The 14,069-nt window shown below is 44.8% G+C and overlaps 1 protein-coding gene across 1 annotated transcript in view; it reads right to left on the bottom strand.

The window, feature by feature from the left end:
* Positions 1–14,069, bottom strand: part of SND1 (staphylococcal nuclease and tudor domain containing 1) — an 815,381-nt gene that overhangs the window by 646,656 nt on the left and 154,656 nt on the right. The window lies entirely within an intron of this gene.

Genomic DNA, 14,069 nt, shown 5'->3' with positions numbered 1-14,069 from the left:
GGACGTAAATATACGTCCATTGTCCTAAAGGGGTTAAAATAACAGTTAAAAGTAGAGGTGCACCGAAATGGAAATTTCAGAACCGAAATCGATACCGAAAATTACTTCTCCCCGTCTTCTGGTAAAATGCAGCGCTCCGCTCATTAGATTAGATTAGATTCCCCCACATTAGATTGCCAGCTCCCCCATATTAGATTGCCAGCTCCCCCACATTAGGTCGGGAGTTCCCCCACATTAGTAGGCAGCTCCCCCACAACAGTAGGCAGGTTCCCAAATTAGGTCAGCATTTCCCCCACAATAGTAGGCAGGTTCCCCACAATATTAGGCAGTTCCCACACAATATTAGGCAGCTCCCCCACAATATTAGGCAGCTCCCCCCACATTTTTCGGCAGCTCCCCCCAACAATATTAGGCAGCTCCCCCCACATTTTTCGGCAGCTCCCCCCACATTTTTCGGCAGCTCCCCCCCACATTTTTCGGCAGCTCCCCCCCACATTTTTCGGCAGCTCCCCCCACATTAGGTCAGCAGTTCCCCAAAATAGTAGGCAGGTTCCCCACAATAGTAGGCAGTTTCCCCACAATAGTAGGCAGTTTTCCCACAATAGTAGGCAGCTCCCCCACAATAGTAGGCAGCTCCCCCCACAATATTAAGCAGCTCCCCCGACAATATTAAGCAGCTCCCCCCCCACAATATTAAGCAGCTCCCCCCCCCACAATATTAAGCAGCTCCCCCCCCCACAATATTAGGCAGCCCCCCCCCACCAATATTAGGCAGCTCCCCCCCCCCACAATATTAGGCAGCTCCCCCCCCCCCCCCACACACACACACAATATTAGGCAGCTCCCCCCCAACAATATCAGGCAGTTCCCCCCAACCATATCAGGCAGCTCCCCCCCCCCCAATATTAGGCAGCTCCCCCCCACAATAGTAGGCAGCTCCCCCCACCCCACAGACATACAGCTTCCAGCCATATACAGTATATGGCTGGAGGCTGTATGTCTGTACTGCTGCCCCCACAGTGTTCCGATCACCTCCGGCCCGGGGTCACATCTACTGCTATGGCCCATGGACCATAGCAGAAGGTGTCGGGACCGGAGGAGCGGTGACCGGAATACTGAAGAAGATGACGCGGTCACTTACCTGGCCCCGGCCGGCGTGCGTTCTCCTGCGACGATCCTGCGGTCCTCCTGCGTCTCTATGGTTGTACGCACGGGACGTCAGTGACGTCCCGTGCGTACGACCATAGAGGCGGAGAAGCGAAGGACCGAAGGAGGATCGCGGGAGGACGCCGGGGAATGGTGAGTGACCGGCGGACATCCTTATGTCCTGAAAAGATTTTTCGGGACACAGGGATGTCCAGGATAGGAATACTTCTTATGTGCCCGGGCCGGCTCCTGTGTGTGGCTGCAGGCGGGGGCCGACCAGAGCATATAAAAACGAATACTGTGTACTAAAAACCAGGGGGCCTTAAGCTGTTGTGAAACTACAACTCCCAGCATGCCCGGACAGACTTTGCCAGTCCGGGCATGCTGGGAGTTGTAGTTTTACAACAGCTGGAGGCCCCCTGGTTTTTAGTACACAGTATTAGTTGTTATATGCTCTGGCCGGCCCCCGCCTGCAGCCACACACGGGAGCCGGCCCGGGCACATAAAAAGTAGTATTCCTATCCCGGAATTTTGGAATTCTTCACCAAGAAATGATGCAAGCATCGCCAAACATTTACCACTAACAATGTAGACCATGTCAAGAGAAAAAAAAAAATCTTTGAACCAAAATTTATAAGTAGAAGCATCCCAGAGTTATTAATGCATTAAGTGAAAGGTCAGATTTGCAAAAAATGCTCTGGTCCTTAAAAGGGGTATTCCAGGATTTTTTTTTATTTGACTATGCTACAGGGGCTGTAAAGTTAGTGTAGTTCATAATATAGTGTCTGTACCTGTGTGTGATGGTTTTCTCACAATTCTTCTGTGATTTTCACCCCAATATTTATTTTTACCAGCATACAAAATGACTTGTCTCAGATTTTTCCCAACTAGCAATGCGGCCGAGACCTGACTCACTAGTCAGCTGATGACAGGGAGCCTGTCTGCTTCAATGGGTGGGGATCAATCTGCAACTAATGCAACAGCTGTAGGCACCGTTATTGAAAACCACAGGTCTTTTGTTTCAATGGATGGGGTTGCTGAGGTATGGGAGGGAGGAAAATGGAATTGTGGGATTTGTAGTAAAAAAAAAAAAAAAAGAAAAGTCAAACAGGAAATACCAGTTCACAAAAAGCTAGCCACAGTATTATGGTAATCTCACAACATAGCCATTTAGCCCCAAGACAACCACAGATCCTTCCTAAGCATGTGCATTACTGCCTGCCAGGTACATACTTAAATTACCTTATGGTGGATAACCCCTTTAAGGTCAAAAAGGGCTTAGTCCCCAAGGGGAGATAAATGTTAACTTTAGAACGCTTTTTCTGAGCGGAAACATTCTGAGATTGTTTTTTGTGACATATTGTACTTTAAGTATGGCATTTTTGTTGACATGCAGCATTTTTTGTGAAAAACTCAAATATTGTGAAAAACTGGAAAATTTCTGGCTTTATTTTTTTATGGTATTCACTGTGATGTAACAGTGATGTTATAGCTATTCTGTGGGTCTGTACATTTATGTGATATACATGTTATATAGCTTTAGTCCTTTTCTGAGCAAATTTTTTCTTTTTTGTGTTATTTTCCGACAGCCATAACTTTTTTCGTCCGGGCTTCTATTTTGCGTGACAAGCTGTACTTTTTATTGTTACCTTTTGATCTTTTTTATTCCGCTATTTGCACCAAAATTGTCACATTGTCCTTTCTTTACAGTGTTCAGTGCGGGATAATTTACATTATAGCTTTAGAGTACACGTCATTACGGACGTGGCAATACCTAGTATGTATACGATCTGTTTTTTATGCCAACACAGGGCTTTTATTGGGAAAGGGGCATTTATTGAACTATAGTCATAGTGGCGGCAGGACTCCGGGCGTACAGGTATGTTCTGGTGTGTTAAGTCCCACGCGTCCAGGGCGTTCCTGTACGCTCTGTGTCCTCTAGGGTTTAAAGGGGTACTCCACTTTAACTTTCTGGAACCAATAGATTTAAAAATTTTAAGGGGTTATCCACGATAAGGGGATTTTAGTACATACCTGGCAGGCAGTAATGGACTAGCTTAGGAAGGATCTGCGCTTGTCTAGACGAAATGGCTATGTTGCGAGTTTACCATAACACTGGCTAGTTTTTTGTGTACTTTTATTTCCTGTGACTTTTTTGACTAAATCCCACAATTCCATTTCCCTCCCACACATCAGCCACGGCACCCATTGAAACAAAAGACCTGTGGTTTTCAATCAGGGTGCCTACAGCTGTTGCTTTAGTTGCAGATTGATCCCTCCACCCATTGAAGCAGAAGGGCTCCCTGTCATCAACTGACTAGAGTCAGGTCTCTGTCTTATTGCAAGCTGAGAAAAATCCGAGACAACCGTAATTTTGTATGCTGTTAAAAATAACTAGTGGGGTGAAAATCACAGAATTGTGAGAAAACCGTCACACACAGGTACAGACACTATATTATGAACTAAACTAACTTTAAAGCCCCTGTAGCAGTCAAGTAAAAATATAAATAAACCCTGGAATACCCCTTTAACCCCTTAAGGACCAGGCCCATTTTGCTTGAAAGGGGTACTCCCGTGATGACAACTTATCCCCTATCTAAAAGATGTCTCGCCCCCTGCCATAGACTTACATTGAGGGGGCGGAGCGTGACGGCAAATGGGGCGGAGCCATGACGTCCCGATACTCCGGCCCCGTGAGCAGCAGTCAGACCCGGAGCGATGTTCGCTCCGGGGCCTGATGAGAGCAGGGTGCTGCGTGCGAGATCGCGGGGGTCCTCAGCGGCGGGACTCCGCGCCATCAGGCAACTTATCCCCTATCCTTTAGATAGAGGATAAGTTGTCAGCACGGTAGTACCCCTTTAAGGACCAGACCAATTTTATTTTTGCATTTTCATTTTTCCTCCTCGCCTTCTAAAATTCTTAATTCTATTTCCATCCACAAACCCATATGAGGGCTTGTTTTTTGCATCACCAATTGTACTTTGTTTGCGCCATACATTTTATCGTAAAATAAGTGATGTAATTACAAACATTTATGTGGGAAAATTGAAGAAAACCGCAATTTAGCAAATTTTGGAAGGTTTTGTTTTCACGCTGTACGCTTTCTGGTAAAAATGACATGTTTTCTTTATTCTGTGGGTCAATATTATTAAAATGATACCCATGTTATGAGCTTTTCTATAATTGTACCTCAAAAAAAAAATCTAACCATTTTAACAAAATTAGTATGTTTGAAATTGCCCTATTTTGATCACCTATAACTCTAAATATTCCGTATATGGGGCGATAGGAGGGCTCATTTTTTGCTCCATGATCTGCACCAGTTTTGATTAGGTTTTACTTAATTTATAAAAAAAAAATTTGAATAAAATGTGACAAAAAACAGCAAAGCCGTTCACCGTACAGGATAATATATTTCTGAGGGGTTAATGGCTGACATCCGCGCGATCACAGATGTCTGCCATTACCGGAGGGTCCCTGGCTGCTAATAGCAGCCGGGACCTGCCGAGCACACCGCTCCGGTGCTCGCAATCATGGCGGTGCGTAAATGTACGTCATGGTGCGTTAAGTACCCCGTCACCATGACGTACATTTACATCCATTCTCGATAAGGGGGTAAGATTTGTAAATTGCTTCTATATAAAAATCCTAATCCTTCCAGTACATAGCTGCTGTATGATCCACAGGAAGTTCTTTTCTTTAAATTTCCTTTGTCTGACCACAGTGCTCTCTGCTGACACCTCCGTCCATGTCAAGAACTGTACAGAGCAGGATAGTTTTTCTATGGGGATTTGCTCCAACTCTGGACAGTTCCTAAAATGGATAGAGGTGTCATCAGAGATCACTGTGGTCAGACAAAGGAAACTTCAAAAAGAAAAAAAGAACTTCCTCTGTAGTATACCGCAGCTGATAAGTACCAGAAGGATTAAGATTTTTTAATAGAAGTAATTTACAAATCTCTAACTTTCTGGCACTAGTTGAAGTTTTCCAGTGGAGTATCCCTTTAAGCCATGCACACCGAAATTATCAGCAGAAAATTCTCTCAGCTGTAGTTTTCGGCAGCTAAAATTTCAGTGCATCCCTAATTGTATCTTATGTACTCTAATGACATCTACTGATAAAATGGCAGATCAAATATTCAAGGGTATTATGATGAATTACACACCAATATATAGTTAATTAGGTTCTAGAAACCCTTAGCCACCAGTCCCCTTTCTAGCTGAAGGTAGGGGTAGACCATACCGCAGAACATGACCTTAGTGCGTAGCCATTGTAGAGTGAGGGGTGTAAAGTGCAAGTCTGCAGATTCTGAGTTGCATGGGCGTAAGTTCAGGGCAGAGAGCTGAATACCCAGTGATTTCAAAGGGGCTACAACCCTTTTTAAAGGACAAATGCCTCTTGGGACTTTGTAATCTTACCGCATGCCAGTCAGATCCCACATACTATTTTATATTTTATATATATATATACACACACATACATATATATATATATATATATATATATATATATATATATATATATATATATATATATATAGAGACACAGAGAGAGACACACACAGAGAGAGAGACACAGAGAGAGAGAGAGAGACAGACACAGAGAGAGAGAGAGAGACAGACACAGAGAGAGAGAGAGAGAGAGAGACAGACACAGAGAGAGAGAGAGAGAGACAGACACAGAGAGAGAGAGAGAGAGAGACAGACACAGAGAGAGAGAGAGAGAGAGACAGACACAGAGAGAGAGAGAGAGAGAGACAGACACAGAGAGAGAGAGAGAGAGAGACAGACACAGAGAGAGAGAGAGAGAGAGAGACAGACACAGAGAGAGAGAGAGAGAGAGAGACAGACACAGAGAGAGAGAGAGAGAGAGACAGACACAGAGAGAGAGAGAGAGAGAGAGACAGACACAGAGAGAGAGAGAGAGACAGACACAGAGAGAGAGAGAGAGAGACAGACACAGAGAGAGAGAGAGAGAGAGACAGACACAGAGAGAGAGAGAGAGAGAGAGACAGACACAGAGAGAGAGAGAGACAGACACAGAGAGAGAGAGAGACAGACACAGAGAGAGAGAGAGACAGACACAGAGAGAGAGAGAGACAGACACAGAGAGAGAGAGAGACAGACACAGAGAGAGAGAGAGACAGACAGAGAGAGAGAGACACACAGAGAGAGAGACACAGAGAGAGAGACACAGAGAGAGAGACACAGAGAGAGAGACACAGAGAGAGAGACACAGAGAGAGAGACACAGAGAGAGAGACACAGAGAGAGAGACACAGAGAGAGAGACACAGACGAAAAAAATGCCAGCAGCACACCCGTTGATAAAGTGCAAAAGGTGGGATTTTATTGACCATATCAAGTACGACTTGTGCGATTTTTCAAGCATGGCGGGATGCCGTCGAAACTTCGCACTTGATATGGGTCAATAAAATCCCACCTTTTGCACTTTATCAACGGGTGTGCTGCTGGCATTTTTTCGCTTCTGGATTATCTACACAGTCTGCGATTGGGACTGTGGCTTTCAGCCTGCACCCCAGGACTTATTGCTGTAGTGGAAGTGCCGCCTACCTTTGGATGGATATATAGATATATATATTTTATATACACACATATACATACACACACACACACACATATATATACACACACATATATTTATGTGAATTCAGGTAGAAGACAGACATTGTCGCACATCTACAATCTTGTATAATGATCTAATTGCTTCTCAGCATAATTTCAAAAACTAACAGGTTGTTAGTATACGTTTTGATCAAAAAGTACAAAGCCCACTCGCCACGTCAAGGCCACCTATTCAGAGTGGGTCCCTAACGTCCCTAGCATAAAATTGTGTAGCACTGGGCAGTGACCACCACCGCCGCGACACCAGTGCCCACAGGCGGAACGACCCACTGGCAGAGCGGCCCCAATGCCACTCAAACCAGTCTATGGGTCGCACCTCCCCGAGGACATGGCGCCACGGCAGCAACAGACGCCGCACAACACCACACCAGTGTGAACAGGGTGCTACAGCTCACTTACCATGCTCTCCCAGTCAGACTGGGAGGCTGCTAGGAAAGAAATGGCCCATGTGTAGGGTTGGGCTGAAGGGGTGGGGAAGAGTGCAGACATGTTCAAAAAAAAAAAAAAAAGAGGGGATAGAAAACACAATGCGAATTCAGGTCGAAGATATATATTTATATATACACACACACACACACACACACACACACACACACACACACACACACACATTTTACTGCTCAGTACCTAATCATGACCAAGTATTTTTTATTTTTTTTTTGCATCTATCACCCATTATAAAAAATACCTCTTCATTAGTTCAGTGTTAGAAATCCTCTCTGGGGAAGGGGGCGTAATAGGTGGGTCTGGTCATGCAACCCTGTCCACGAGTCCTCTTGTCTATGACTCATTGACAAGCCTAATGCTGCTGCAGAACTGGTTAGCGTTCCAGTAGGTATAGGGACCCCTAGTGGGTTGATTTTAAAGGAACCGTTTTCTTTATTAAAAATTTTTAAACAACTATATTGAAAGGTGTTTAAAAGGAAATCTCATTGTCACCTGCACTAACCTTTTGGTACAGACATGTAGTGCAGGTGACACTGACGACAACAGTACTTACCTTGGCCCATTCAGTTCGGTCGTTCTCTAGCAATCCGTCAGTATCTTCAGCTCCTGGCCAGACATGGAGCATGGTCAGAGCTTAGTGATGTCACCGTTGTTGCTAGCCGTGGGACCCATCAGAGAACAGCAGCGATGACCTCACTGAGCTCTGCCCATCCTACAAGTTGGCCTTGGAGCTGAATATACCGAAGAGGATAGCTGGAGATAGACAGCAAGGAACAGAAGAAAGTACCGTAGTCAGTGTCACCTGTACAAACAGGTTCGTGCAGGTGATACCAAAATAGGGGAGAGAAACAACTTTAGCATGCTTAATAGATTAAAAACTTGTGCAGTGGACAATAAAGAAATATTATTGCCATTTACTAAAAAACTTTATCAATGCAGTACAGACCTGTCAAAAGTTTGGATTACACCAATTGTCACGACAATGACCTGCCACGATCATGAGCTAAAGTCAGGTGAAACATTCAGTAGATCAAATGATGTGCTCCACACTAGTCTTTACCAGGCTATATCTCAGTAATAAGATCAGAGTGCAAACAAAATTTCATCTTTCTGGACATGTCAAAAGATTTATTACATGGTTGTGATTGTTTGACTCCAATCTTCCGTCAACGCCTGAAAGACTTTAGGACACTGCTCAAAAGGCGAGGAGGAGAAACAAAAATGCAAAAAATGAAAATTAGCAGTCATCCATACTTTTTATCAGTACTGTTTTAGTTTTGATGGAACTGAATTTTTTTTATTACATTTCTCTGAAATGTGATCAAAAAAACAACTTTGCACTTAGTAAAAGATTAGTAAATGCCCCTCAATATTGTACAATGTAGTCTGTTTTTTACCCTGTTTTTTTCTACTTCATTTTTGACTGTGCGACAAATTTACTAAATTGTTGCATGGCATTAATAAATTTGGCACACATAGGCAAAAGTGGGAAATTTACTTCATGTAGTAGAAAAAAAAGAGTCTATTCCTTGTTCCTGCTGTCTGAATAGGTTTGGCTGCTAGGTTTCCTACTGGATCTTTTGTTTTTGAGGTTTTTTTTAGCTTTTTCACCACATCTAAATAATTCAATAACTAAATTGTAGTCATGGCTCAGAAGTGGTAAACGGCGTTTAGTGTGTGTGTGTGTGTGTGTGTGTGTGTGTGTGTGTGTGTGTGTGTGTACTACATTTTTTTTTTTAACAGTTTTTATCTCCCTAAATGTACTTACACTTTTTTTGGTTACTTCTTCTACAGATCAGTGTATCCTGTGGACGCCTCCGACGACCAGTGTTTTTCTTTGCTTGATGTTAATAAAATGGTTAACGAGGGCTTGTGGGGGAGTGTTTTTTGTAATAAAAATCTTTTTAAACCTGTTTTTTTTATTTATTTACTAGACAGGCTTAGTAGTGGAAGCTGTCTTATAGACTGAGTCCATTACTAAGCCAGGCTTAGAGTTAGCCACACAAACAGCTAGCGCTAACCCCTAATTATTACCCCGGTACCCAACACCACAGGGGTGCCGGGAAGAGCCGGTACCAACAGGCCCGGAGCATCAAAAATGGCGCTCCTGGACCTAGGCGGTAACGGGCTGGCGTTATTTAGGCTGGGGAGGGCCAGTAACAATGGTCCTCGCCCACCCTGGTAACGTCAGGCTGTTATTGTTTGGTTGGTATTTGGCTGAGAATGAAAATAGGGGGGACCCTATGCGTTTTTTTTAAATAAATTATTAAATATATTTAAAAAACGCATAGGGTCCCCCTATTTTTATTCTCAGCCAAATACCAACCAAACAGTAACAGCCTGACGTTACCAGGGTGGGCGAGGACCATTGTTACTGGCCCTCCCCAGCCTAAATAACACCAGCCCGTTAGCGCCTAGGCCCAGCAGCGCCATTTTTGATGCTCCGGGCCTGTTGGTACCGGCTCTTCCCGGCACCCCTGTGGTGTTGGGTACCGGGGTAATAATTAGGGGTTAGCGCTAGCTGTTTTTGTGGCTAACTCTAAGCCTGGCTTAGTAATGGACTCAGTCTATAAGACAGCTTCCACTACTAAGCCTGTCTAGTAAAGGAAAAAACACAACAGGTTTTAAAAAAAATTTATTACAAAAACTCCCCCACAAGCCCTCGTTAACCATTTTATTAAAATCAAACAAAGAAAAACGCTGGTCATCGAAGTAGTCCACCGAATCCGAGGGAGTCCACAGGATACACGGATCTGAAATAAGAAAAAAAAAAAAAATGGGTTAGTACATTTATTATCACCTGCTTACACATCTCCTGCCCCGCACGACTACAACTGCCAGCATGCCCTTACAGTAAGGACATGCTGGGAGTAGTAGTTGTGTGGTGCAGGAGATGTGTGGGCAAGTGACAAGCTTGTCCCCTGCCTCCAGCTGCAGGACTACAACTCCCAGCATGCCCTTACAGTAAGGTGGGGCGGAGGCCGGGGACAGCGTTTCCAAACCTGGGACTTTTAGTTTTGCAACATCTGGAGGCACCCTGGTTGGGAAGCTTGGGCAACTTACCGGCTTCCGTAGGATCCAGCGCTGCGCGACAGTGCCGCGCGACGATCTCCATCAGCGATCGTCGCTGGAGCCTCGGAAGGGTAAGTGAACGTCTTCGCCGGTCCCCTTCAGCTGTTTAGTTTTGCAACAGCTGGAGGACTACAGTTTACAGACCACAAACTAGTGGTCTGCAAACTGTGGAACTCCAGCTGTTGCAAAACTACAACTCCCAGCATGCTTGGACAGCCAATGGGTGTCCAGGAATGCTGGGAGTTGTAGTCTTGCAACATCTGGAGGCACCCTGGTTGGAACACTGTTTTAGGCCAGTGTTCCCCAACAAGGGTGCCTCCAGCTGTTGCAAAACTACAACTCCCAGCATGCCCTGACAGCCAAAGCCTTTGGCTCTCAGGGCAGGAGCCCGGGCTGAGACTACAGTGCAGCCGTCCGGGCTCCTCATACGGCCTCCCCGCTACCCCCCCCCCCCTTGCCTCCCGCCCGCGCCGCTCAGCTCCGGCTGCTACAAGACTACAACTCCCAGCGTGTCCTCACTGTAAGGGCATGCTGGGACTTTTAGTCTTGCAACAGCAGACTGATGGGAGTTGTGTGGCGCTGGCAGGTGAGGGGGGGGGGGGGGGATGTAAATCACTGTAGTGTCCCGGTAGCGCAGTGAGGGTAGCGGGGAGAAAGTATGTCGGAGCCCGGGCGGCAGTAGCTTTTCCTGCTCCATGTTGGAGCTAGAGTAAATTTTGTCATTTTTTACGGCCGTTGCGACAGTTTATTGCGCAACTGTGACTGTCTCAGTTAATAAATTCCTGACCACTGCAAGTAAAAACTGAAAACTTGCGTAAATTAAGCGGGAAAAAAAATTTGACTTTCTAGCTCTTGCTAGATAAAGTCGCACAAACAATAGGGTAGGCGCAATTGCGACAATTTTGCGCCAAAAATAGTCAGAAAAAAAATTACTAAACCCCTTAGTAAATGCCCCTCATTGAGTTTATGCCATTTACTAAATGGGATTAACATTCTAATAGTTCTGACAATTCTTTACAGGGTGCTACCAAAGGTTTATCTTTTCTTTTTTCTACTTAAAAAAGAGTTAGAGGGGATTTAAGGTTCTATTAAGGGAGGGGATTTTTGATATATTAAAAAAATATATGAAAAATTAATCAATATGCTAGCGGCAGTTGCTGATCACTCACAGACTGAAGCGTAGCACCTGCCTTCACTGCTGCCTGGCCCTTGGAGCACCGGGATGTACACTTTTGTCGCATGTTCTCTGGGGGTTAAAATACACCAATTTTTTTTTTTTTTTTTTTTTTTTTGTCTCTAGCTATTTATTGCTTTTCAGTGTGATCCACCACCTAGAGTTGGATACCTCATTATCTTAATCAGGATGATACAGACAGTGAAGTGAAGTGTGCACTCTGCTATTAAAGCAGAGATAGCAGGCACCGCTCCCATCACTACACCCGGAAGAGAAACACCTGCTCTCTGCTACAATAGAGCATTCCCGTGAAAGCAAGATCATACATCAAAAAGGACGTTGAGGTGAATATAATGATATTAAGGGCGGGCAAAACGCAGCATAATGGAGGATGCAAGGAAGCATGGCAAGCCAGCTCCCCACCTCCATTGTGCACAGAAGAGTTGTAGCAATGAAGCAACGGGAGGCCATAACTCCTAACCTACTAAATCAATTTCTGTGGATGAGACATCTTTTTACTCCTGTTGACTGGCACAATAACCCACTGTATTGGGTTTAGTGCAGGTCAACAGCCTGTCAGTAATGACCCACAAAGTGCCAAACTCATGGAATATTAGTGGTGCCATAGGTATGCTTCATAGAAGTAGAGACTGCCAAACTGCAGAATAAATGTACACCTACTTAAATGCATGAGTGCAATCACGCAAATAATTTACATGACGTTTCAACCCACAAGTGGATCTTCAGTTATCTGTAAATTACAAAATTGTGAAAAAATTACCATAATCAAAAAAATATATAATAGTACAACAGTGTATATGTGCCAAGGTGAGACTAGGATCAAGAAAATCAGAAACAATAGGAATATATAGGAACATATGCATATGGGATTTATATAAAAAGAAAACATCCTAGATCTGAATGAATGAACTAATCGTATGAAATACTTTCATGTTTACTTAGTTGAATGTGCTAACCGAATCACACAACAATCAAAAGAAAATCTTATTTATCAACCCATGGAGGTCTAAATTTGGAGTCACACAAAATCAAAGAGGAAAATCACACTACAGGCTGATCCAACTTTGATGTAATGTCCTTAAAACAAGTCATAATGAGGCTCAGTAGTGTGTGTGTGTGTGTGTGTGTGTGTGTGTGTGTGTGTGACCTCCACGTGCCCGTATGACCTCCCTACAATGCCTGGGCATGCTCCTGATGAGGTGGCGAATGGTCTCCTGAAGGATGTCCTCCCAGACCTGGACAACTGCCAACCCCTGGACAATCTGTGATGCAACGTGACGGTGGATGGAGAGAGACATGAAGTCCCAGATGTGCTCAGATTCATGTCTGGGGAACAGGCGGGCCAGTCCATAGCATCAATGCCTTCCTATTTCAGGAACTGCTGACACAATCCACATGAGGTCTAGAATTGTCTTGCATTAGGAGGAACCCAGGGCCAACCGCACCAGCCTATGGTCTCACAAGGGGTCTGAGGATCTCATCTTGGTACCTAATGGCAGTCAGGCTACCTCTGGCAAGCACATGGAGGGCAGTGCGGCCCCCTAAAGAAATGCCACCCAACACCATTAATGACCGACCATCAAACCAGTCATGCTGGTGGATGTTCAAGGCAGCAGAACGTTCTCCATGGCGTCTCCAGACTGTCACGTCCGTCACATGTGCTCAGTGTGAACCTGCTTTCATCTGTGAAGAGCACAGGGCGCCAGTGGCAAATTTGGCAATTGCCAGAGATCCCCAAGATTGGCAAACGTCCTGCATGGTGTTTGGCTGTGGAAGTCGGACACACATACCACCCCCATGGAGTCTGTTTCTGAGTGGACACATGCACATTTGTGGCTTGCTGGAGGTAATTTTGCAGGGTTCAGGCAGTGCTCCTCCTTGCACAAAGGCGGAGGTAACAGTCCAGCTGCTGTGTTGCTTCCCTCCTGCGGCCTCCTCCACATCTCCTGGTAGCACCTTCATGCTCTGGACACTACACTGAGACACAGCAAACCTTCTTCCCACAGCTTGCATTGATGTCCCATCATGGATGTGCTGCACACTACCTGAGCCACTTGTAGCATGAGACCCACACAACTAGAGTGAAAGCACTGCCAGCATAAAAAAAATGACCAAAAACATCTGCCAGGAAGCATAGGAACTGAGAAGTGGTCTGTGGTCTTCCCCTGCAGAACCACTGCTTTATTTGGGTGTCTAGATAATTGCCTATAATTTCCACCTGTTGTCTGTTCCATTTGCTCAACAGCATGTGAAATTGATTGCCAGTGTTGCTTCTTGAGTGGACAGTGATTTCACATTAGTGTGATTGACTGAGTTACATTGGGTTTAAGTGTTCCCTTAATTTTTTTGAGCAGTGTATATTTGGATATATTTTAGCAAGAACCTAATTTCCAGACGAGAAGACTGATCTCCACATAAAATTACTGGTGACCATAATACAGTCAACTGACACTGGAGAAAGCAGCAAACAGCAATCCCTACAAAATAAATCACTATTCGACATTATGCTCTCAGGATCTGCACTGGTTTTTCCATGTCTTCCTCCATCTAACACAATGAAACCCAA

This window comes from Hyla sarda, chromosome 4 (assembly GCF_029499605.1).
Source record: "Hyla sarda isolate aHylSar1 chromosome 4, aHylSar1.hap1, whole genome shotgun sequence".
Classification (NCBI taxonomy): domain Eukaryota; kingdom Metazoa; phylum Chordata; class Amphibia; order Anura; family Hylidae; genus Hyla; species Hyla sarda.
This window is presented reverse-complemented; position numbering and strand designations above follow the sequence as displayed.